Source organism: Hyperolius riggenbachi, chromosome 4 (genome assembly GCF_040937935.1).
Source record: "Hyperolius riggenbachi isolate aHypRig1 chromosome 4, aHypRig1.pri, whole genome shotgun sequence".
In the NCBI taxonomy this organism is placed as follows: Eukaryota; Metazoa; Chordata; class Amphibia; order Anura; family Hyperoliidae; genus Hyperolius; species Hyperolius riggenbachi.
The window spans coordinates 24,400,892-24,424,847 of record NC_090649.1 but is presented as its reverse complement, the minus strand read 5'-3'; the positions used below and the strand labels follow the sequence as shown (position 1 = coordinate 24,424,847).

Genomic DNA, 23,956 nt, shown 5'->3' with positions numbered 1-23,956 from the left:
TCGCTACTGACTTTAGTTCTTCTCCAATGACCTAGTAGATGGAATGGAAAGTGGGAGAAAGCACTCTTGCCCTTGTTGCTTTTTTTTGTGCTCTGGACTGAGGTGCAGTGAGGCTAAAAAGGGGGAACTTGATGGCCACTGAGCTATGAAAGGATACCCCACAAGAGTCTTTTTTGGCCTTTGATCCTCAACCCTACCCAGCTGAACTCTGTAACTCTTTCTAGCAAGCTGCCCGACTCCCCTTTTTTAATTGAGTCAGGGTAACAGTAATAGGTAATTACCCTGGCAGGTAGAAGCCCAAAAATGGTTTGCCAGAGATGTGGGCCGTTTTCCACTAAAGCGGTGGAGTAAGGAAGACGCTGTTGTATCATGGGATGCAAACGGGAAAGGGTCAACAAGAAAGACGGTGTGTTATCAACGTGACGTAAAAGTTCCTTCGAGCCGGAATCGAACCAGCGACCTAAGGATTACAGTTTTCTCAACATTTTGTCAATCTACAGTCCTCCGCTCTACCAGCTGAGCTATCGAAGGATACCCCAGCTAAGGTTTTGCCAGCCTTTGATCCTCATTCCTAGCGAGCGGAAGGTGCAGAAAATGAGTGTTTGTCTCTGGGGTTCAAGATGGAAAAGCATGTGTGTGGAGGATGCGGGCATCGATCCCGCTACCTCTCGCATGCTAAGCGAGCGCTCTACCATTTGAGCTAATCCCCCATCTATACACATCTGCGCAAGAGACGCGGGCGGATGAGCGGAACTGCGATGTCAGAGTTAACGATGGAACGCCACACAGTTTCATTGGAATGGAGGACTGTGTATTTTACAACATTTCTTTTGTCTTCACAGAGTGTTGAGCAAGGGGTCAACAAAAAGTAGTATTTTAGAAAGGTGTGATACAACCGGTAAAAAGTAATCAGACTCCCAAAAGTGGAAGCAGACAAAACGGGTCGCTAGAGGTATTAAGTCAAATACAAAGCACTTTGTCTTCAAACAAAGTAGTGGGCTGCTGCCAATAAGGGTCGCTACTGACTTTAGTTCTTCTCCAATGACCTAGTAGATGGAATGGAAAGTGGGAGAAAGCACTCTTGCCCTTGTTGCTTTTTTTTTGTGCTCTGGACTGAGGTGCAGTGAGGCTAAAAAGGGGGAACTTGATGGCCACTGAGCTATGAAAGGATACCCCACAAGAGTCTTTTTTGGCCTTTGATCCTCAACCCTACCCAGCTGAACTCTGTAACTCTTTCTAGCAAGCTGCCCGACTCCCCTTTTTTAATTGAGTCAGGGTAACAGTAATAGGTAATTACCCTGGCAGGTAGAAGCCCAAAAATGGTTTGCCAGAGATGTGGGCCGTTTTCCACTAAAGCGGTGGAGTAAGGAAGACGCTGTTGTATCATGGGATGCAAACGGGAAAGGGTCAACAAGAAAGACGGTGTGTTATCAACGTGACGTAAAAGTTCCTTCGAGCTGGAATCGAACCAGCAACCTAAGGATTACAGTTTTCTCAACATTTTGTCAATCTACAGTCCTCCGCTCTACCAGCTGAGCTATCGAAGGATAACCCAGCTGAGGTTTTGCCAGCCTTTGATCCTCATTCCTAGCGAGCGGAAGGTGCAGAAAATGAGTGTTTGTCTCTGGGGTTCAAGATGGAAAAGCATGTGTGTGGAGGATGCGGGCATCGATCCCGCTACCTCTCGCATGCTAAGCAAGCGCTCTACCATTTGAGCTAATCCACCATCTATACACATCTGCGCAAGAGACGCGGGCGGATGAGCGGAACTGCGATGTCAGAGTTAACGATGGAACGCCACACAGTTTCATTGGAATGGAGGACTGTGTATTTTACAACATTTCTTTTGTCTTCACAGAGTGTTGAGCAAGGGGTCAACAAAAAGTAGGAATTTTAGAAAGGTGTGATACAACCGGTGAAAAGTAATCAGACTCCCAAAAGTGGAAGCAGACAAAACGGGTCGCTAGAGGTATTAAGTCAAATACAAAGCACTTTGTCTTCAAACAAAGTAGTGGGCTGCTGCCAATAAGGGTCGCTACTGACTTTAGTTCTTCTCCAATAACCTAGTAGATGGAATGGAAAGTGGGAGAAAGCACTCTTGCCCTTGTTGCTTTTTTTTTGTGCTCTGGACTGAGGTGCAGTGAGGCTAAAAAGGGGGAACTTGATGGCCACTGAGCTATGAAAGGATACCCCACAAGAGTCTTTTTTGGCCTTTGATCCTCAACCCTACCCAGCTGAACTCTGTAACTCTTTCTAGCAAGCTGCCCGACTCCCCTTTTTTAATTGAGTCAGGGTAACAGTAGTGTTGGGCGAACAGTGTTCGCCACTGTTCGGGTTCTGCAGAACATCACCCTGTTCGGGTGATGTTCGAGTTCGGCCGAACACCTGACGGTGCTCAGCCAAACCGTTCGGCCACATGGCCGAACTAAGAGCGCATGGCCGAACGTTCCCCGAACGTTCGGCTAGCGCTGTGATTGGCCGAACGGGTCACGTGGTTCGGGCCCGAACGCGCTCTGATTGGCCGAACGGTCACGTGGTTCGGGTAAATAAATACCCGAACCACGTCATATCTCCGCCATTTGTCTGTGGGTTTAGCTTTGGGTAGGCAGGCAGGGTAGTTCGCTCTCCAGCCACGCTAGCCAGGGTCCCCCCCAGTCATTGTGTGTCGCTGCTGGGAACAGTAGTACACCGCTCGCTCAGCCACACTATATATAGCATTGTTTACTGCCACTGTGTACCTCGCTCAGCCACGCTATATATATAGCATTGTGTTTTCTGACACTCTGTGTACACGGCTTAGGCTAGCCTGACTAATATAGCATTGTGTGTACTGCCACTGTGCACCTCGCTCAGCCACGCTATATATAGCATTGTGTGTACTGCCACTGTGCACCTCGCTCAGCCACGCTATATATAGCATTGTGTGTACTGCCACTGTGCACCTCGCTCAGCCACGCTATATATAGCATTGTGTGTACTGCCACTGTGCACCTCGCTCAGCCACGCTATATATAGCATTGTGTGTACTGCCACTGTGCACCTCGCTCAGCCACGCTATATATAGCATTGTGTGTACTGCCACTGTGCACCTCGCTCAGCCACGCTATATATATAGCATTGTGTTTTCTGACACTCTGTGTACACGGCTTAGCCTGACTAATATAGCATTGTGTGTACTGCCACTGTGCACCTCGCTCAGCCACGCTATATATAGCATTGTGTGTACTGCCACTGTGCACCTCGCTCAGCCACGCTATATATAGCATTGTGTTTTCTGACACTCTGTGTACACGGCTTAGCCTGACTAATATAGCATTGTGTGTACTGCCACTGTGCACCTCGCTCAGCCACGCTATATATAGCATTGTGTTTTCTGACACTCTGTGTACACGGCTTAGCCTGGCTCTATAGCATTGTGTGTACTGCCACTGTGCACCTCGCTCAGCCACGCTATATATAGCATTGTGTTTACTGCCACTCTGTGTACACCGCTCAGCCAGACTATATACCGTTGTTTACTGACACTCTGTGTACACCGCTCAGCCAGACTATATACCATTGTTTACTGACACTCTGTGTACACGGCTCAGCCTGACTATAAAGCATTGTGTGTACTGCCACTGTGCACCTCGCTCAGCCACGCTATATATAGCATTGTGTTTTCTGACACTCTGTGTACACGGCTTAGCCTGGCTATATAGCATTGTGTGTACTGCCACTGTGCACCTCGCTCAGCCACGCTATATATAGCATTGTGTTTACTGCCACTCTGTGTACACCGCTCAGCCAGACTATATACCGTTGTTTACTGACACTCTGTGTACACCGCTCAGCCAGACTATATACCGTTGTTTACTGACACTCTGTGTACACCGCTCAGCCAGACTATATACCATTGTTTACTGACACTCTGTGTACACGGCTCAGCCTGACTATAAAGCATTGTGTGTACTGCCACTGTGCACCTCGCTCAGCCACGCTATATATAGCATTGTGTTTAATGACACTCTGTGTACACGGCTTAGCCAGACTATATAGCATTGTGTGTACTGCCACTCTGTGTACACCGCTCAGCCAGACTATATAGCATTGTGTTTACTTCCACTCTGTGTCTGCTGGGCCTGGGAACAGTAGTACACCGCTCACCCGCCACTGTATAGCATTGTGCTCTGTGTCGCTGCTGGGAATAGTGGTACTGTATAGCATTTCTGTACTGCCACTGTACTGCTGCCAGTCAGCGTGTACTGTAAGGATAAGTGAAATGAGGAAGAAATCCGGTGAAAGAGGAAGGGGCAAGGGAAGAGGTGTTTCCCCTGACGGTTCACGTACAGGCCACAGGGGAGCACCCAAGAAAACCCACTCAATACCGCCCATGTTGTCCAGGACAACAACCCTCACAAATCCAAAAGAACAGGACCAGATAATTACTTGGATGACCTCTCAAGCGTCCAGCAGTGGGTTAAGCAGCACCAGCACATCACGCACGAGGTCCGAGTCCTCAGCCAGTTACAAGGAGCCAGTGGGCACAAAGCTGACACAACCGGCAGCGACACCACGCACACAACTGCCAGATAACCAGTCCTATGAATTACCTCAGGACACAATGGGGTATTCGCAGGAGCTATTCCCAGCCCAACAAACTTCCACCTATGAAAGGTCAATGGAGGAACAGCCAGAAATGTTGTGCCCGGATTCACAACCATTAACTGTGGGAAATGCACCGCGCACTGAAATACAAGGCGAGTCCGAGGAGGACTCGGAAACCCAAATCCCAGAGCAAGTTGGGCAGGAGGGGTTGCAATTGCAGGAGGTCGGCCGACAAGATCTGGAAGACGACGTTGGAGTGAGCTGCGCAGAGGTTGTTCTGGGGAGCTCTACTCCACGGCGGCGGCCCCCCACAATGACATATGACGAGTTTGAGGAGATGGAAGAGGAGGGTATGGACAATGTGGACAGAGACCCAGATTTTATTTGTGAACGAGAACATCGCCGTCGTAGCAGCAGCACAGATGAGTCTGTTGAAGAACCCACTGCTGCACAAGTTCGCCTTGTGCCACAAGGTAGGCGGCGCGCAATTTCAGGCACCACAAGCGTGGAAGTTAGAGTGAGAGGCAAAAGAGGAGGAAACAGAAATCGCCAGCAAGGAGGCAGGTGCTCCAAAGTCTGGGCTTTCTTTGAAGACTGCACTGAGGATGTTACCATGGCGATTTGCAAGGTGTGCAAGACTCGCCTGAGCAGGGGGAAAAGTATTAACAACCTCTCCACCACCAGCATGAGCCGCCACATGCTATCCAAACATCCCACTCTGTGGGCAAACGCGGCAGGACAGGGTACCAGCAACACTGCCTCCCTTGCGTTCACCAGACTCACCACCAGACCCGCCTCAGCAGCAGCAGTAGCCCAGCCATTGCGTGGTTCACAACATTCACAAACATCAGACGACGCTGACACTGTCACTTTCCGGAGTAGTGCTCTTGAGGTCTCCCAGTGTTCATCAAACACAACAACCAACAGCCCTTCCGTGTGCAGCGCTACGGTTCAGTTGTCTGTGTCGGAGATGTTTGAGCGCAAGAGGAAATTGCCAGCAAATGACCCCCGGGCCGTGGCAGTAACAGCCAGCATAGCCAAGCTTCTGGCCTGCGAAATGCTGCCATATCGAGTGGTGGAGACAAACAGCTTCAAGGGCATGATGTCAGTGGCCATCCCACGTTACGTGGTTCCCAGCCGCTACCACTTTGCGCGCTCTGCAGTGCCTGAGTTGCATGAGCACGTGGTCAGCAAAATAACCCGAAGCTTGAAGAATGCCGTTGCCTGCAAGGTTCACCTCACCACTGACACTTGGACGAGTGCGTTCGGCCAGGGTCGATACATCTCCCTTACCGCGCACTGGGTGAACCTTGTGGAGCCTGGCAGCGATTCCTCACCTGCTACGGCGCGGGTGTTGCCCACGCCGCAAACAGCTGCACCGCCGTCCCTCCCACTGGATAACAACAGCAGCACCTACCTCTCTGACTCCTTCTCCTCCAACGCATCTCAAAGCTGTACCTCATCCGGAAACGCTAACCCAGCAGCAGTAGGATCATGGAAGCAGTGCAGCACAGCTGTTGGCATGCGTCAGCAAGCGTTGCTGAAGCTGATGTAATGTTGTGGTGTTTGGTGTATACACTTCAGAGTTTTCTGATTATTAGTGATCCGCAGTATCACTAGTAATACAGATATATTTGATTATATGGTGATCTGCGGCATCACCAATAATACAAATATTTATGCGTACTCTGGAAAACAAGGTACAGATAACTTGTGGAAAACCCACCACACTGACATTAACTCAGAGGGATGGAGACCTCTGGAAGGAAGGGCAGTGTGTGCGATTCTGCGACTAGGATAAGAACGCAGAATTGCGTTCCTCAACAGTAATGATATGCTGAGGAGTTACTGAGTTCCCCGCAAGAAGAACTCAGCAGAGTTTAACCCTTTAGTGGAAAACCCACTAAAGGGGGCAAAGTCAAACGGAAAAACGGTTCGGTATCAGAACTGGCAAAGAAGTACCGAATCGACAGACAGAAATCAAGATCAGAGGTCAAGCCAAGGTCAGCAACGGGAAATCAGATGAGCAGAGGTACAGAATCGAGAAACACAAGGGTAGTCAGAAGCCAAGCCAATAGTCGGTAACGGTACGGGCTGGCGAAGTACAAAATCAGGAGACAAGAGGATAAAGAGGTAACAGGCAAAAGGTCATACACAATATAATGCAATAGTACTTTAGGCTATCAACAGAATCTGGCTAAGTGTGGATCCCCAGCTCCAGCTGGTTCTAGCACACTTTGGGATCTGACTAGGGTCTGAGTGCTAACACACAAGTATTCGCTGACTGCAGACAACTTGCAACTGACAGAATGCCTGCTTTTATACTGTGCTGGACTCAAACAGCCCGCCCAGCCATTCAACCAATCACAACGTGGCTCAAGGACCTTGCAGTACAGCTCAAGGACCTTGCTGAGGTCAGCTGACCAGCTGGTCAGCTGACTCTCTTTCTAAGAGTATAAAAGGCTCTACTGCACACGCGCGCGGCCCCTACGGGGTCCAGACTGTCATGAGAGGTGTCTCGGCGAGCAGCATGCCATGAGGCCTGTGAAGGTGTTCCAGGAGTGCAGCCTCGACGTGGAGTACGCTGAGAGGTCTGCGACTGAACGGTGGATCGTGCTACCGCTGCGGACGTGGACGTTTCTCCGCGTTCCGCATGCGGCCATGCGGGCGGTTGCGCTGCTGATGCGGACGCGGACACACGTCCGCGTTCAGCCTGCTGTTGCCTCATTACAGTACCCCCCCTTTCAGGCATGACCTCCGGGCATGCCTCACCCGGTTTCCCAGGATACAACTCATGAAATCTCCTCCTTTTCTCCTCAGCATGAAGATCTCGAAGGGGAACCCATGACCTCTCTTCTGGCCCGTACCCCTTCCAGTGCACCAGATACTGGAGCTTGTTGCGTGAGAAACGGGAATCTAAAATGTCCTGGACTTCATATTCCAATTCCCCATCCACTACCACAGGAGCAGGGGGAGTAGAATCTACCCTTACCGCAGGCTTCAATAAAGAAACATGATAAGTCCTGCCACATCTCATATTAGTAGGTAATTTTACCTTGTAAGTGACCTCATTGATCTTACTCTCTATAGGGAAAGGCCCGATAAAGCGAGGACCTAATTTTGCTGATGGTTGCCTGAGAGGAATGTGTCTAGTAGAGACCCAAACATAATCCCCTGGAATAAAGTTCCACTCCGTGGAACGTCTTCTATCAGCAAATTTCTTTTGAACAGAAAAAGCTTTGTCCAAATTATCTCTGACCTTCCCCCAGATCTCTCTGAAAGTCCCCTGCCATTCCTGGAGAGCTGGAAGAGGTGACTCCTTGACTGGAAGTGACGTAAACTTGGGACACTTCCCATTGACAATCTGAAAGGGAGAATAACCAGAGGATGCGTTTTTCAAGTTATTGTGGGCAAATTCAGCAAATGGGAGGAATCTTGTCCAGAGATGTTGTGCATCTGCTATGTAACATCTAAGAAACTGCTCCATGGACTGATTGATCCTCTCTGTCTGCCCATTAGTCTGGGGATGGTAACCTGAAGAGAATGATAAAGAAATCCCCAGATCTTTACAAAAGGCCCTCCAGAACTTTGACACAAATTGTACCCCCCTATCAGATACAATATCCACCGGAATTCCATGTAACTTAAAGATGTTATTAATAAATAAATCTGCCAATTTACGGGCAGATGGAAACCCAGACAGAGCAACGAAATGTGCCATTTTACTAAATCTGTCCGTAACAACCCAGATGACAGTGTTACCTTCAGATTCAGGCAGCTCCCCCACAAAATCCATGGAAATGTGGGACCATGGAACCTGTGGAGAAGGCAGGGGCTGAAGAGAGCCTGCTGGAGCTTTTCTGGAGGACTTACTCCTGGCACAGACAGAGCAGGACTTAACAAATTCCTCACAATCAGACATGTAAGAAGGCCACCAGACTGCCCTATTCAAGAGTTCCTGGGTTCTGGCAATACCTGGATGTCCCACATTCTTATGTTCATGAAACATCTGGAGCACCCGTTCCCGAAAACGAATAGGGACGTACAGAAGTCCCTCAGGTTTTCCATTGGGAACATTGGACTGGCATGCAATAAGCGATTTTGACAAGTCTTCGGAGATCTCAGTGGCTGCCAGAAAATACCTCTCAGGTAGAATATTGACAGGAGTGGCTGGTGGGGCAGATTCAGATTCAAAACACCTGGATAAGGCGTCAGCCTTAACATTCTTATCCCCAGGCTTATAGGTTATGATAAAATCAAACCGGGAAAAAAAAAGTGCCCATCTCGCCTGCCTGGGTGTTAACCTCTTGGCCTTCTCAATGTATTCGAGGTTCTTATGGTCAGTATAAACAGTAAAGGGAAATTCTGCCCCCTCTAACCAATGACGCCACTCCTCTAGAGCTAACTTAACAGCCAACAATTCCCGGTTCCCCACATCATAATTCCTCTCTGCCGGTGCAAACTTTCTTGAAAAAAATGCACAAGGATGAACCTTATTATCAGGTCCAAAAGCTTGCGAGAGGACTGCCCCAACCCCAACCTCCGATGCATCTACCTCTACTATGAAGGGGCGGGTGACGTCAACATGACGCAATATGGGGGCGGAACAAAAAGATTTTTTTAATGATTGAAAGGCCTCAATGGCTTCTGGTGACCAGTTAGTCGCATCAGCGCCTTTCTTGGTCAACTGGGTCATGGGGGCAACAACTGAAGAGTACCCCCTAATAAACCGCCTATAATAGTTAGCAAAGCCTAAAAATCTCTGCAGGGCTTTGAGGCCTGAAGGTTGCGGCCAATCCAACACTGCTGAGACTTTGCTTGGATCCATTGCCAGTCCAGAGGTGGATATAATATACCCTAAAAATGCCACCTCTTTCACCTCGAAGAGGCATTTCTCCAGCTTAGCATATAACTGGTTCTCCCTGAGCTTCTGTAACACAAATTTTACATGCTTCCTGTGTTCCTGTAAATTTTTTGAAAAAATTAAAATATCATCAAGATAGACCACTGTAAACCTGCCAGACACATCTCTGAAAATATCGTTTACAAACTCCTGAAAGACAGCTGGGGCATTGCACAATCCAAAGGGCATAACTAAATACTCATAGTGACCGTCAGGAGTGTTAAATGCGGTCTTCCACTCGTCGCCCTCTCTGATCCGAATAAGATTGTATGCCCCCCTCAAGTCTAACTTTGAAAAAACACAGGCCTCAGTAATCTGAGTAAACAGGTCATCAATGAGTGGAAGAGGGTATCGATTTTTTATGGTGATTTTGTTTAGCTGCCTGTAGTCTATGCAGGGGCGAAGACCACCATCCTTCTTTTTAACAAAAAAGAAACCTGCACCAGCAGGAGACTTGGAGGCACGGATAAATCCCTTCTCCAAGTTCTCCTTGATGTAATCTTTCATTGCCACCTTTTCAGGGCTGGAGAGGTTGTACAAACGACCCCTAGGAGGCAGTGTACCCGGTCTCAATTCAATGGGGCAGTCATAGGGTCTATGTGGAGGCAACCTGTCAGCAGATCGAGGACAAAATACGTCGGAAAAATCAGTGTACTGAGGTGGGACCCCCTGGACCTGGACCTCTGAAGCACACACAGAAATGGATTTAAGACAATTCTCCTGACAATAGGAGGACCAGGCAGATAATTGGCCCTCTTTCCAGTCTATTTGAGGGGAATGCTTCTTCAACCATGGTAGCCCCAATATGACGGATGAGGTGGCCATCTTTAAAACATAGAACTGGATGACCTCAGTGTGCAATACTCCAACCTGAAGTGTGAGCGGCGGAGTTTGACAAAGAGGTGTCTTGTTCTGTAAAGGAGAGTCATCGATTGCTGTAACATAAATGTGTCTTTGTATGGGAAGAATGGGAATGTTAAAGTTTAAAGCCAGGTCTCTGTCAATGAAGTTGGCAGCTGACCCAGAGTCAACAAATGCAGAGGTTAGGAAGTCACTGTTCTCCCAATGAAGAGAACAGGGCAGCAAGATTTTATTCTGACATGGAGGTAGAACTGGCTCGCTTAGGGTGGTACCTCCAACCATCCCTAAGCGGACAAGTTTTCCGCCTTCTTACTGCAGTTCTGCACTCGATGACCCTTTTCCCCATAATATAGACACAGACCCTCCTTCCTTCTCCTAGCTTTCTCAGCGACTGAGAGTCGTCCGTGCCCCAACTGCATTGGCTCCTCCTCTGGAACCTCAGGGGAACCAACAGTAGAGGGCGCTCTAACTAGCACAGATGACCTGCCCTTTTTATGATAGCGAATGCGTCTATCGATCTTAACCGATAAGGCAATAGCTGCATCTACATCTTTGGGCTCAGGGTGGCTTATCATGACATCAATAATGGACTCGGAGAGACCGGTCATGTATGTGTCTAGAAGAGTGAACTGATCCCACCTCACTGAGACCGCCCACCTTCTAAACTCGGCAGCGTACTCCTCAACCATACGATTGCCTTGCTTTAGGCATCGGAGTTTACGCTCGGCAGTGCCGGCTAAATCAGGATCCTCATATATGATGGCCATGTTCTTGAAAAACTCGGACACTGAAGATAAGGCAGAGTGACCCTCAGGTAAGCTGAAAGCCCATGTCTGAGAATCCCCTTGTAACAAAGTTTTAATAAAAATTACTCTCTGTACCTCAGAACCAGATGATATGGGCCTCATCTGAAAATAGGCTAAACAACGATTTTTGAAATTACTGAAGTCGGACCGAGAACCAGAAAATCTTTCAGGAAGAGCCATCTTAGGCTCGCTACTGGCTGGGGAGGGTAGAACATTAAGTAGTGCCGGCAGTTTCTGAAAGGCCTCAGTCAGCTGGTTGATCTGGACCTGCTGAGCAGCAACGGTGTTTCTAAGCTCATCGACTGCCGCAGTTAAAGTCTGCAACTGCTCGGCAACTCCCTCCATGTTACTTTTACTGGTCTGCAGTACTGTAATGATGTGGTGTTTGGTGTATACACTTCAGAGTTTTCTGATTATTAGTGATCCGCAGTATCACTAGTAATACAGATATATTTGATTATATGGTGATCTGCGGCATCACCAATAATACAAATATTTATGCGTACTCTGGAAAACAAGGTACAGATAACTTGTGGAAAACCCACCACACTGACATTAACTCAGAGGGATGGAGACCTCTGGAAGGAAGGGCAGTGTGTGCGATTCTGCGACTAGGATAAGAACGCAGAATTGCGTTCCTCAACAGTAATGATATGCTGAGGAGTTACTGAGTTCCCCGCAAGAAGAACTCAGCAGAGTTTAACCCTTTAGTGGAAAACCCACTAAAGGGGGCAAAGTCAAACGGAAAAACGGTTCGGTATCAGAACTGGCAAAGAAGTACCGAATCGACAGACAGAAATCAAGATCAGAGGTCAAGCCAAGGTCAGCAACGGGAAATCAGATGAGCAGAGGTACAGAATCGAGAAACACAAGGGTAGTCAGAAGCCAAGCCAATAGTCGGTAACGGTACGGGCTGGCGAAGTACAAAATCAGGAGACAAGAGGATAAAGAGGTAACAGGCAAAAGGTCATACACAATATAATGCAATAGTACTTTAGGCTATCAACAGAATCTGGCTAAGTGTGGATCCCCAGCTCCAGCTGGTTCTAGCACACTTTGGGATCTGACTAGGGTCTGAGTGCTAACACACAAGTATTCGCTGACTGCAGACAACTTGCAACTGACAGAATGCCTGCTTTTATACTGTGCTGGACTCAAACAGCCCGCCCAGCCATTCAACCAATCACAACGTGGCTCAAGGACCTTGCAGTACAGCTCAAGGACCTTGCTGAGGTCAGCTGACCAGCTGGTCAGCTGACTCTCTTTCTAAGAGTATAAAAGGCTCTACTGCACACGCGCGCGGCCCCTACGGGGTCCAGACTGTCATGAGAGGTGTCTCGGCGAGCAGCATGCCATGAGGCCTGTGAAGGTGTTCCAGGAGTGCAGCCTCGATGTGGAGTACGCTGAGAGGTCTGCGACTGAACGGTGGATCGTGCTACCGCTGCGGACGTGGACGTTTCTCCGCGTTCCGCATGCGGCCATGCGGGCGGTTGCGCTGCTGATGCGGACGCGGACACACGTCCGCGTTCAGCCTGCTGTTGCCTCATTACAGCTGATCTGCCTTGGGGATAAGCAGCACACAGGGGAGGAAATTTGGAAGGGAATAAAGGAACAGACGGATTTGTGGCTGGCACCGCTGGACTTGAAACCGGGCATGGTTGTGTGTGATAATGGGAGTAATCTCATTCGCGCTTTAAGGTTGGCTAAGCTGACACACATCGCTTGCCTGGCGCACGTGATGAACCTAGTAGTTCAGCGGTTCCTGAGGACATACCCAGGCGTGGCCGATCTTCTGTTGAAGGTGCGTCGAGTGGCCAAACATTGTAGAAATTCCAGTACTGCTTCGGGGGCACTCGCCAAGATGCAGGAGCGCTTCAATCTCCCCCACCATCGCTTGCTGTGTGATGTCCCTACGCGCTGGAATTCTACGCTGCACATGCTAGCACGCTTTTGTGAGCAGAAGAGTGCAGTGGTCCAGTACATGACGGCGCAGTACCGAGGCGCATCCGGCCAGCTGCCAAGCTTCTGTGGATCCGATTGGGCCAACATGTTGGACCTCTGCCAAGTCCTCCAAAATTTTGAGCAATCCACGTTGCTTGTGAGCAGTGACAACTCTTCAGTCAGCATTACCATACCACTGCTGTGTTTACTGAAGAGGTCAATGTTGAAAATCAAGGAAACAGCTGTCATGATGCAACTGGGGGAATCTGAAGGAGAAAACGATCAGCGTGATGGTACCAACATCAGGCCATCCGCCTCAGGGAACGCTGGCCCCAGCAGCTATGACGAAGAAGAGGAGGAGGAACAGCTGGAGTTGGAGCAGGAATTTCATGCCACCACTGACGAGGGCCAGAGCGGTGCACGTTGGACTTCCACAATTCAGCGCGAATGGTCAGCAGAAGCAGACCAGGAGGAAGGTGACGACTATGATGCATCACAACAACTATCACAACGCTCACAAGAGGATGATGAGGATTCTGGTAGGACTCTTGCACACATGGCTCAATTCATGCTAGACTGCATTGAACGCGACCCACGCATTGTGCGCATTCTGGACAACACCAATTACTGGGTTTATACCCTTCTGGATCCACGGTACAAACACAATGTTCCAAAACTGCTTGAAGAAAGAGTCAGACAGGTCAAAATGGAAGAATACCAGCAGGCCCTTGTGGAGACTTTAGAGAGGAGATTGACATCCTCCCCCTCCTCTAGCCAGTTGTACGCCGACAGACTGACTTCCGCAAACCCAGGACGACCAGGAGGGCAGCAAACAACGCAAGCCGCAGCTAGTGCCCAAAAGGGAACGGTATCGGCAGTGTCCTTGGAGTGGGAAAATTTTCTGACACCCATGCAGCAGCAGCCCACTGAACAGGAAGCGTGCAGATCCACCTCCAACACCGATCGCCTGGAGAAGATGGTCAAGGACTACATGTCAGATGACGTAGCTGTGTCGAACAATCCATCTGCACCCTTCAACTATTGGGTATCGAAGCTAGACACCTGGCACGAACTGGCAATGTACGCAATAGAGGTGCTGGCTTGCCCGGCAGCCAGCGTTATGTCGGAACGCTGTTTCAGTGCTGCCGGAGGCATCGTCACAGATCGGCGTATCCGCCTCTCCACAGAAAATGCAGACCGTCTGACTCAAATTAAAATGAATCAATCCTGGATTGGAAACGACTACGCAACACTCCAGGACCCCAACCAAGTAACATGACCAATGAACATCTGGGATGGTGTAGCGTTACCGGTCCCTGTTTATTGAACCTCTCATCTGTATTACATTTATGACTGCAAGGCGGCAAAAAGCATTGCTGCTATATCCGCACGCTTTTTGTCCTCATGCAAGGCCTGGGTTGTTGTGTCTCACAAAGCGTGGCCTTCTCCTCCTGCGCCTGCTCCTGTTCCATCACGTGTGCTGCTGCTGCTGGGTTAGCGTTGCCGGTCCCTGTTTATTGAACCACTTATCTTTATTACATTTATGACTGCATGGCGGTACAAAGCATGCTATCCGCACGCTTCTTGTCCTCATGCAAGGCCTGGGTTGTTGTGTCTCACAAAGCGTGGCCTTCTCCTCCTGCGCCTCCTCCTGTTCCATCACGTCTGCTGCTGCTGGGTTAGCGTTGCCGCGTGGTCCCTGTTTATTGAACCACTTATCTTTATTACATTTATGACTGCATGGCGGTACCTCATGCAAGGCCTGGGTTGTTGTGTCTCACAAAGCGTGGCCTTCTCCTCCTCCGCCTGCTCCTGTTCCATCACGTGTGCTGCTGCTGCTGCTGGGTTAGCGTTGCCGGTCCCTGTTTATGGAACCTCTTATCTTTATTACATTTATGACTGCATGGCGGTACAAAGCATGCTATCCGCACGCTTCTTGTCCTCATGCAAGGCCTGGGTTGTTGTGTCTCACAAAGCGTGGCCTTCTCCTCCTGCGCCTCCTCCTGTTCCATCACGTCTGCTGCTGCTGGGTTAGCGTTGCCGCGTGGTCCCTGTTTATTGAACCACTTATCTTTATTAAATTTATGACTGCATGGCGGTACAAAGCATGCTATCCGCACGCTTCTTGTCCTCATGCAAGGCCTGGGTTGTTGTGTCTCACAAAGCGTGGCCTTCTCCTCCTGCGCCACCCTCCTCCTGTTCCATCACGTGTGCTGCTGCTGGGTTAGCGTTACCGGTCCTTTTTCCTGGAACCTCTTATATGTATTACATTTATGACTGCATGCCGACAAAAAGCATGTTACCTGTGCAAAGAAAACAGACGTTTCCCGCATTTAAAAGACAGTTTTCCCTTTGAAACTTTAAAATCGATTTTCTCAAAAACTATAACCTCTTTTTGCTAAAAAAAAATTTCTTCTTGTACCCACTCCCAAGGTGCACATACCCTGTAAATTTGGGGTATGTAGCATGTAAGGAGGCTTTACAAAGCACAAAAGTTCGGGTCCCCATTGACTTCCATTATGTTCGGAGTTCGGGTCGAACACCCGAACATCGCGGCCATGTTCGGCCTGTTCGGCCCGAACCCGAACATCTAGATGTTCGCCCAACAATAGGTAACAGTAATAGGTAATTACCCTGGCAGGTAGAAGCCCAAAAATGGTTTGCCAGAGATGTGGGCCGTTTTCCACTAAAGCGGTGGAGTAAGGAAGACGCTGTTGTATCATGGGATGCAAACGGGAAAGGGTCAACAAGAAAGACGGTGTGTTATCAACGTGACGTAAAAGTTCCTTCGAGCCGGAATCGAACCAGCGACCTAAGGATTACAGTTTTCTCAACATTTTGTCAATCTACAGTCCTCCGCTCTACCAGCTGAGCTATCGAAGGATACCCGAGCTAAGGTTTTGCCAGCCTTTGATCCTCATTCCTAGCGAGCGGAAGGTGCAGAAAATGAGTGTTTGTCTCTGGGGTTCAAGATGGAAAAGCATGTGTGTGGAGGATGCGGGCATCGATCCCGCTACCTCTCGCATGCTAAGCGAGCGCTCTACCATTTGAGCGAATCCCCCATCTATACACATCTGCGCAAGAGACGCGGGCGGATGAGCGGAACTGCGATGTCAGAGTTAACGATGGAACGCCACACAGTTTCATTGGAATGGAGGACTGTGTATTTTACAACATTTCTTTTGTCTTCACAGAGTGTTGAGCAAGGGGTCAACAAAAAGTAGGAATTTTAGAAAGGTGTGATACAACCGGTAAAAAGTAATCAGACTCCCAAAAGTGGAAGCAGACAAAACGGGTCGCTAGAGGTATTAAGTCAAATACAAAGCACTTTGTCTTCAAACAAAGTAGTGGGCTGCTGCCAATAAGGGTCGCTACTGACTTTAGTTCTTCTCCAATGACCTAGTAGATGGAATAGAAAGTGGGAGAAAGCACTCTTGCCCTTGTTGCTTTTTTTTGTGCTCTGGACTGAGGTGCAGTGAGGCTAAAAAGGGGGAACTTGATGGCCACTGAGCTATGAAAGGATACCCCACAAGAGTCTTTTTTGGCCTTTGATCCTCAACCCTACCCAGCTGAACTCTGTAACTCTTTCTAGCAAGCTGCCCGACTCCCCTTTTTTAATTGAGTCAGGGTAACAGTAATAGGTAATTACCCTGGCAGGTAGAAGCCCAAAAATGGTTTGCCAGAGATGTGGGCCGTTTTCCACTAAAGCGGTGGAGTAAGGAAGACGCTGTTGTATCATGGGATGCAAACGGGAAAGGGTCAACAAGAAAGACGGTGTGTTATCAACGTGACGTAAAAGTTCCTTCGAGCTGGAATCGAACCAGCGACCTAAGGATTACAGTTTTCTCAACATTTTGTCAATCTACAGTCCTCCGCTCTACCAGCTGAGCTATCGAAGGATACCCCAGCTAAGGTTTTGCCAGCCTTTGATCCTCATTCCTAGCGAGCGGAAGGTGCAGAAAATGAGTGTTTGTCTCTGGGGTTCAAGATGGAAAAGCATGTGTGTGGAGGATGCGGGCATCGATCCCGCTACCTCTTGCATGCTAAGCGAGCGCTCTACCATTTGAGCTAATCCCCCATCTATACACATCTGCGCAAGAGACGCGGGCGGATGAGCGGAACTGCGATGTCAGAGTTAACGATGGAACGCCACACAGTTTCATTGGAATGGAGGACTGTGTATTTTACAACATTTCTTTTGTCTTCACAGAGTGTTGAGCAAGGGGTCAACAAAAAGTAGGAATTTTAGAAAGGTGTGATACAACCGGTAAAAAGTAATCAGACTCCCAAAAGTGGAAGCAGACAAAACGGGTCGCTAGAGGTATTAAGTCAAATACAAAGCACTTTGTCTTCAAACAAAGTAGTGGGCTGCTGCCAATAAGGGTCGCTACTGACTTTAGTTCTTCTCCAATGACCTAGTAGATGGAATGGAAAGTGGGAGAAAGCACTCTTGCCCTTGTTGCTTTTTTTTGTGCTCTGGACTGAGGTGCAGTGAGGCTAAAAAGGGGGAACTTGATGGCCACTGAGCTATGAAAGGATACCCCACAAGAGTCTTTTTTGGCCTTTGATCCTCAACCCTACCCAGCTGAACTCTGTAACTCTTTCTAGCAAGCTGCCCGACTCCCCTTTTTTAATTGAGTCAGGGTAACAGTAATAGGTAATTACCCTGGCAGGTAGAAGCCCAAAAATGGTTTGCCAGAGATGTGGGCCGTTTTCCACTAAAGCAGTGGAGTAAGGAAGACGCTGTTGTATCATGGGATGCAAACGGGAAAGGGTCAACAAGAAAGACGGTGTGTTATCAACGTGACGTAAAAGTTCCTTCGAGCCGGAATCGACCCAGCGACCTAAGGATTACAGTTTTCTCAACATTTTGTCAATTTACAGTCCTCCGCTCTACCAGCTGAGCTATCGAAGGATACCCCAGCTAAGGTTTTGCCAGCCTTTGATCCTCATTCCTAGCGAGCGGAAGGTGCAGAAAATGAGTGTTTGTCTCTGGGGTTCAAGATGGAAAAGCATGTGTGTGGAGGATGCGGGCATCGATCCCGCTACCTCTTGCATGCTAAGCGAGCGCTCTACCATTTGAGCTAATGCCCCATCTATACACATCTGCCCAAGAGACGCGGGCGGATGAGCGGAACTGCGATGTCAGAGTTAACGATGGAACGCCACACAGTTTCATTGGAATGGAGGACTGTGTATTTTACAACATTTCTTTTGTCTTCACAGAGTGTTGAGCAAGGGGTCAACAAAAAGTAGGAATTTTAGAAAGGTGTGATGCAACCGGTAAAAAGTAATCAGACTCCCAAAAGTGGAAGCAGACAAAACGGGTCGCTAGAGGTATTAAGTCAAATACAAAGCACTTTGTCTTCAAACAAAGTAGTGGGCTGCTGCCAATAAGGGTCGCTACTGACTTTAGTTCTTCTCCAATGACCTAGTAGATGGAATGGAAAGTGGGAGAAAGCACTCTTGCCCTTGTTGCTTTTTTTTTGTGCTCTGGACTGAGGTGCAGTGAGGCTAAAAAGGGGGAACTTGATGGCCACTGAGCTATGAAAGGATATCCCACAAGAGTCTTTTTTGGCCTTTGATCCTCAACCCTACCCAGCTGAACTCTGTAACTCTTTCTAGCAAGCTGCCCGACTCCCCTTTTTTAATTGAGTCAGGGTAACAGTAATAGGTAATTACCCTGGCAGGTAGAAGCCCAAAAATGGTTTGCCAGAGATGTGGGCCGTTTTCCACTAAAGCGGTGGAGTAAGGAAGACGCTGTTGTATCATGGGATGCAAACGGGAAAGGGTCAACAAGAAAGACGGTGTGTTATCAACGTGACGTAAAAGTTCCTTCGAGCCGGAATCGAACCAGCGACCTAAGGATTACAGTTTTCTCAACATTTTGTCAATCTACAGTCCTCTGCCCTACCAGCTGAGCTATCGAAGGATACCCCAGCTAAGGTTTTGCCAGCCTTTGATCCTCATTCCTAGCGAGCGGAAGGTGCAGAAAATGAGTGTTTGTCTCTGGGGTTCAAGATGGAAAAGCATGTGTGTGGAGGATGCGGGCATCGATCCCACTACCTCTCGCATGCTAAGCGAGCGCTCTACCATTTGAGCTAATCCCCCATCCATACACATCTGCGCAAGAGACGCGGGCGGATGAGCGGAACTGCGATGTCAGAGTTAACGATGGAACGCCACACAGTTTCATTGGAATGGAGGACTGTGTATTTTACAACATTTCTTTTGTCTTCACAGAGTGTTGAGCAAGGGGTCAACAAAAAGTAGGAATTTTAGAAAGGTGTGATACAACCGGTAAAAAGTAATCAGACTCCCAAAAGTGGAAGCAGACAAAACGGGTCGCTAGAGGTATTAAGTCAAATACAAAGCACTTTGTCTTCAAACAAAGTAGTGGGCTGCTGCCAATAAGGGTCGCTACTGACTTTAGTTCTTCTCCAATGACCTAGTAGATGGAATGGAAAGTGGGAGAAAGCACTCTTGCCCTTGTTGCTTTTTTTTGTGCTCTGGACTGAGGTGCAGTGAGGCTAAAAAGGGGGAACTTGATGGCCACTGAGCTATGAAAGGATACCCCACAAGAGTCTTTTTTGGCCTTTGATCCTCAACCCTACCCAGCTGAACTCTGTAACTCTTTCTAGCAAGCTGCCCGACTCCCCTTTTTTAATTGAGTCAGGGTAACAGTAATAGGTAATTACCCTGGCAGGTAGAAGCCCAAAAATGGTTTGCCAGAGATGTGGGCCGTTTTCCACTAAAGCGGTGGAGTAAGGAAGACGCTGTTGTATCATGGGATGCAAACGGGAAAGGGTCAACAAGAAAGACGGTGTGTTATCAACGTGACGTAAAAGTTCCTTCGAGCCGGAATCGAACCAGCGACCTAAGGGTTACAGTTTTCTCAACATTTTGTCAATCTACAGTCCTCCTCTCTACCAGCTGAGCTATCGAAGGATACCCCAGCTAAGGTTTTGCCAGCCTTTGATCCTCATTCCTAGCGAGCGGAAGGTGCAGAAAATGAGTGTTTGTCTCTGGGGTTCAAGATGGAAAAGCATGCGTGTGGAGGATGCGGGCATCGATCCCGCTACCTCTCGCATGCTAAGCGAGCGTTTTACCATTTGAGCTAATCCCCCATCTATACACATCTGCGCAAGAGACGCGGGCGGATGAGCGGAACTGCGATGTCAGAGTTAACGATGGAACGCCACACAGTTTCATTGGAATGGAGGACTGTGTATTTTACAACATTTCTTTTGTCTTCACAGAGTGTTGAGCAAGGGGTCAACAAAAAGTAGGAATTTTAGAAAGGTGTGATGCAACCGGTAAAAAGTAATCAGACTCCCAAAAGTGGAAGCAGACAAAACGGGTCGCTAGAGGTATTAAGTCAAATACAAAGCACTTTGTCTTCAAACAAAGTAGTGGGCTGCTGCCAATAAGGGTCGCTACTGACTTTAGTTCTTCTCCAATGACCTAGTAGATGGAATGGAAAGTGGGAGAAAGCACTCTTGCCCTTGTTGCTTTTTTTTTGTGCTCTGGACTGAGGTGCAGTGAGGCTAAAAAGGGGGAACTTGATGGCCACTGAGCTATTAAAGGATATCCCACAAGAGTCTTTTTTCGCCTTTGATCCTCAACCCTACCCAGCTGAACTCTGTAACTCTTTCTAGCAAGCTGCCCGACTCCCCTTTTTTAATTGAGTCAGGGTAACAGTAATAGGTAATTACCCTGGCAGGTAGAAGCCCAAAAATGGTTTGCCAGAGATGTGGGCCGTTTTCCACTAAAGCGGTGGAGTAAGGAAGACGCTGTTGTATCATGGGATGCAAACGGGAAAGGGTCAACAAGAAAGACGGTGTGTTATCAACGTGACGTAAAAGTTCCTTCGAGCCGGAATCGAACCAGCGACCTAAGGATTACAGTTTTCTCAACATTTTGTCAATCTACAGTCCTCTGCCCTACCAGCTGAGCTATCGAAGGATACCCCAGCTAAGGTTTTGCCAGCCTTTGATCCTCATTCCTAGCGAGCGGAAGGTGCAGAAAATGAGTGTTTGTCTCTGGGGTTCAAGATGGAAAAGCATGTGTGTGGAGGATGCGGGCATCGATCCCACTACCTCTCGCATGCTAAGCGAGCGCTCTACCATTTGAGCTAATCCCCCATCCATACACATCTGCGCAAGAGACGCGGGCGGATGAGCGGAACTGCGATGTCAGAGTTAACGATGGAACGCCACACAGTTTCATTGGAATGGAGGACTGTGTATTTTACAACATTTCTTTTGTCTTCACAGAGTGTTGAGCAAGGGGTCAACAAAAAGTAGGAATTTTAGAAAGGTGTGATACAACCGGTAAAAAGTAATCAGACTCCCAAAAGTGGAAGCAGACAAAACGGGTCGCTAGAGGTATTAAGTCAAATACAAAGCACTTTGTCTTCAAACAAAGTAGTGGGCTGCTGCCAATAAGGGTCGCTACTGACTTTAGTTCTTCTCCAATGACCTAGTAGATGGAATGGAAAGTGGGAGAAAGCACTCTTGCCCTTGTTGCTTTTTTTTGTGCTCTGGACTGAGGTGCAGTGAGGCTAAAAAGGGGGAACTTGATGGCCACTGAGCTATGAAAGGATACCCCACAAGAGTCTTTTTTGGCCTTTGATCCTCAACCCTACCCAGCTGAACTCTGTAACTCTTTCTAGCAAGCTGCCCGACTCCCCTTTTTTAATTGAGTCAGGGTAACAGTAATAGGTAATTACCCTGGCAGGTAGAAGCCCAAAAATGGTTTGCCAGAGATGTGGGCCGTTTTCCACTAAAGCGGTGGAGTAAGGAAGACGCTGTTGTATCATGGGATGCAAACGGGAAAGGGTCAACAAGAAAGACGGTGTGTTATCAACGTGACGTAAAAGTTCCTTCGAGCCGGAATCGAACCAGCGACCTAAGGGTTACAGTTTTCTCAACATTTTGTCAATCTACAGTCCTCCTCTCTACCAGCTGAGCTATCGAAGGATACCCCAGCTAAGGTTTTGCCAGCCTTTGATCCTCATTCCTAGCGAGCGGAAGGTGCAGAAAATGAGTGTTTGTCTCTGGGGTTCAAGATGGAAAAGCATGTGTGTGGAGGATGCGGGCATCAATCCCGCTACCTCTCGCATGCTAAGCGAGCGTTTTACCATTTGAGCTAATCCCCCATCTATACACATCTGCGCAAGAGACGCGGGCGGATGAGCGGAACTGCGATGTCAGAGTTAACGATGGAACGCCACACAGTTTCATTGGAATGGAGGACTGTGTATTTTACAACATTTCTTTTGTCTTCACAGAGTGTTGAGCAAGGGGTCAACAAAAAGTAGGAATTTTAGAAAGGTGTGATACAACCGGTAAAAAGTAATCAGACTCCCAAAAGTGGAAGCAGACAAAACGGGTCGCTAGAGGTATTAAGTCAAATACAAAGCACTTTGTCTTCAAACAAAGTAGTGGGCTGCTGCCAATAAGGGTCGCTACTGACTTTAGTTCTTCTCCAATGACCTAGTAGATGGAATGGAAAGTGGGAGATAGCACTCTTGCCCTTGTTGCTTTTTTTTGTGTGCTCTGGACTGAGGTGCAGTGAGGCTAAAAAGGGGGAACTTGATGGCCACTGAGCTATGAAAGGATACCCCACAAGAGTCTTTTTTGGCCTTTGATCCTCAACCCTACCCAGCTGAACTCTGTAACTCTTTCTAGCAAGCTGCCCGACTCCCCTTTTTTAATTGAGTCAGGGTAACAGTAATAGGTAATTACCCTGGCAGGTAGAAGTCAAAAAATGGTTTTCCAGAGATGTGGGCCGTTTTCCACTAAAGCGGTGGAGTAAGGAAGACGCTGTTGTATCATGGGATGCAAACGGGAAAGGGTCAACAAGAAAGACGGTGTGTTATCAACGTGACGTAAAAGTTCCTTCGAGCCGGAATCGAACCAGCGACCTAAGGATTACAGTTTTCTCAACATTTTGTCAATCTACAGTCCTCCGCTCTACCAGCTGAGCTATCGAAGGATACCCCAGCTAAGGTTTTGCCAGCCTTTGATCCTCATTCCTAGCGAGCGGAAGGTGCAGAAAATGAGTGTTTGTCTCTGGGGTTCAAGATGGAAAAGCATGTGTGTGGAGGATGCGGGCATCGATCCCGCTACCTCTCGCATGCTAAGCGAGCGCTCTACCATTTGAGCTAATCCCCCATCCATACACATCTGCGCAAGAGACGCGGGCGGATGAGCGGAACTGCGATGTCAGAGTTAACGATGGAACGCCACACAGTTTCATTAGAATGGAGGACTGTGTATTTTACAACATTTCTTTTGTCTTCACAGAGTGTTGAGCAAGGGGTCAACAAAAAGTAGGAATTTTAGAAAGGTGTGATACAACCGGTAAAAAGTAATCAGACTCCCAAAAGTGGAAGCAGACAAAACGGGTCGCTAGAGGTATTAAGTCAAATACAAAGCACTTTGTCTTCAAACAAAGTAGTGGGCTGCTGCCAATAAGGGTCGCTACTGACTTTAGTTCTTCTCCAATGACCTAGTAGATGGAATGGAAAGTGGGAGAAAGCACTCTTGCCCTTGTTGCTTTTTTTTGTGCTCTGGACTGAGGTGCAGTGAGGCTAAAAAGGGGGAACTTGATGGCCACTGAGCTATGAAAGGATACCCCACAAGAGTCTTTTTTGGCCTTTGATCCTCAACCCTACCCAGCTGAACTCTGTAACTCTTTCTAGCAAGCTGCCCGACTCCCCTTTTTTAATTGAGTCAGGGTAACAGTAATAGGTAATTACCCTGGCAGGTAGAAGCCCAAAAATGGTTTGCCAGAGCTGTGGGGCGTTTTCCACTAAAGCGGTGGAGTAAGGAAGACGCTGTTGTATCATGGG

The 23,956-nt window shown here is 48.3% G+C and overlaps 11 non-coding genes across 11 annotated transcripts; all 11 read right to left on the bottom strand.

The window, feature by feature from the left end:
- Positions 1–432: 432 nt before the first annotated feature.
- TRNAY-GUA (transfer RNA tyrosine (anticodon GUA)) lies at positions 433–531 on the bottom strand. Its single transcript has 2 exons — positions 495–531; positions 433–468 (listed from the first exon to the last, which is right to left on the bottom strand). It is a non-coding gene; the product is annotated as a tRNA-Tyr (tRNA).
- Positions 532–637: 106 nt separating this feature from the next.
- Positions 638–710, bottom strand: TRNAA-AGC (transfer RNA alanine (anticodon AGC)). Its single transcript has one exon. It is a non-coding gene; the product is annotated as a tRNA-Ala (tRNA).
- Positions 711–1,448: 738 nt separating this feature from the next.
- TRNAY-GUA (transfer RNA tyrosine (anticodon GUA)) lies at positions 1,449–1,547 on the bottom strand. The gene is made up of 2 exons: positions 1,511–1,547; positions 1,449–1,484 (listed from the first exon to the last, which is right to left on the bottom strand). It is a non-coding gene; the product is annotated as a tRNA-Tyr (tRNA).
- Positions 1,548–15,882: 14,335 nt separating this feature from the next.
- Positions 15,883–15,981, bottom strand: TRNAY-GUA (transfer RNA tyrosine (anticodon GUA)). Its single transcript has 2 exons — positions 15,945–15,981; positions 15,883–15,918 (listed from the first exon to the last, which is right to left on the bottom strand). It is a non-coding gene; the product is annotated as a tRNA-Tyr (tRNA).
- Positions 15,982–16,898: 917 nt separating this feature from the next.
- On the bottom strand, positions 16,899–16,997 carry TRNAY-GUA (transfer RNA tyrosine (anticodon GUA)). Its single transcript has 2 exons — positions 16,961–16,997; positions 16,899–16,934 (listed from the first exon to the last, which is right to left on the bottom strand). It is a non-coding gene; the product is annotated as a tRNA-Tyr (tRNA).
- Positions 16,998–18,931: 1,934 nt separating this feature from the next.
- On the bottom strand, positions 18,932–19,030 carry TRNAY-GUA (transfer RNA tyrosine (anticodon GUA)). Its single transcript has 2 exons — positions 18,994–19,030; positions 18,932–18,967 (listed from the first exon to the last, which is right to left on the bottom strand). It is a non-coding gene; the product is annotated as a tRNA-Tyr (tRNA).
- Positions 19,031–19,136: 106 nt separating this feature from the next.
- On the bottom strand, positions 19,137–19,209 carry TRNAA-AGC (transfer RNA alanine (anticodon AGC)). Its single transcript has one exon. It is a non-coding gene; the product is annotated as a tRNA-Ala (tRNA).
- A 1,755-nt stretch (positions 19,210–20,964) lies between these two features.
- TRNAY-GUA (transfer RNA tyrosine (anticodon GUA)) lies at positions 20,965–21,063 on the bottom strand. Its single transcript has 2 exons — positions 21,027–21,063; positions 20,965–21,000 (listed from the first exon to the last, which is right to left on the bottom strand). It is a non-coding gene; the product is annotated as a tRNA-Tyr (tRNA).
- Positions 21,064–21,169: 106 nt separating this feature from the next.
- TRNAA-AGC (transfer RNA alanine (anticodon AGC)) lies at positions 21,170–21,242 on the bottom strand. Its single transcript has one exon. It is a non-coding gene; the product is annotated as a tRNA-Ala (tRNA).
- Positions 21,243–22,998: 1,756 nt separating this feature from the next.
- On the bottom strand, positions 22,999–23,097 carry TRNAY-GUA (transfer RNA tyrosine (anticodon GUA)). The gene is made up of 2 exons: positions 23,061–23,097; positions 22,999–23,034 (listed from the first exon to the last, which is right to left on the bottom strand). It is a non-coding gene; the product is annotated as a tRNA-Tyr (tRNA).
- Positions 23,098–23,203: 106 nt separating this feature from the next.
- Positions 23,204–23,276, bottom strand: TRNAA-AGC (transfer RNA alanine (anticodon AGC)). The gene has a single exon. It is a non-coding gene; the product is annotated as a tRNA-Ala (tRNA).
- Between the last annotated feature and the right edge of the window lie 680 nt (positions 23,277–23,956).